The sequence below is a fragment of the Penaeus monodon genome, chromosome 27 (assembly GCF_015228065.2).
Source record: "Penaeus monodon isolate SGIC_2016 chromosome 27, NSTDA_Pmon_1, whole genome shotgun sequence".
In the NCBI taxonomy this organism is placed as follows: Eukaryota; Metazoa; Arthropoda; class Malacostraca; order Decapoda; family Penaeidae; genus Penaeus; species Penaeus monodon.
In genome coordinates this window covers 3,605,116-3,605,760 of record NC_051412.1, presented here as the reverse complement: position 1 = coordinate 3,605,760, position 645 = coordinate 3,605,116, and positions in this window count along the sequence as shown.

Here is a 645-nt window from a genome sequence, read left to right as displayed (position 1 = left end):
CACCATGTACCCCACCTCTGTTACATTCTTTCATAGCCACAACATGGCTTCGGTTCGTTTCAGAATTATTGTTTGTTTGTTTTCTCTCCTTCCGCTCTGAATAGTACGAAACTATGCTATTAAATATCCATTGCTATCTATGAGCCATTTCACGTATACTTTATACGGCAAAGGACACAACGCTACCGCCGTCTTGACTGCAGCTTACCTTTTACAACTGGACCCGTCTTTTTCCAGTCTATGGCGTGGTAGAGACACATAGGACCCCATGGCCCCTTTCAAACGTATCGATTTTTCGCCGTTAACCTTGGACGGCACCGCATCTTGCTTTTAGAAACAAACGTTGACACCAATGACCACTTTCATGCGTGTCGACGGTAAAACATAGCGCCGTCTGTTGCAATAACCAATGTGTATAGGCAAGTATTTCTCAAAAAATGTTATTTAGACCAACAACCGTGACACTTTTCTTCATTTTGACGTCCCTTTAAAGCTTAGATTTTAAGAAGTAGTTATTATGCATTTTAGAGACTTGTAGTAGTTTGTGACTATACACAGTAGCAAGGTCTCAGCTTTCAGTCTAGAATGTTATCTGCTTCTCCAGTAGCAAACTTTTTTTGTACTTTTTTCATAACTTCAAGTAAA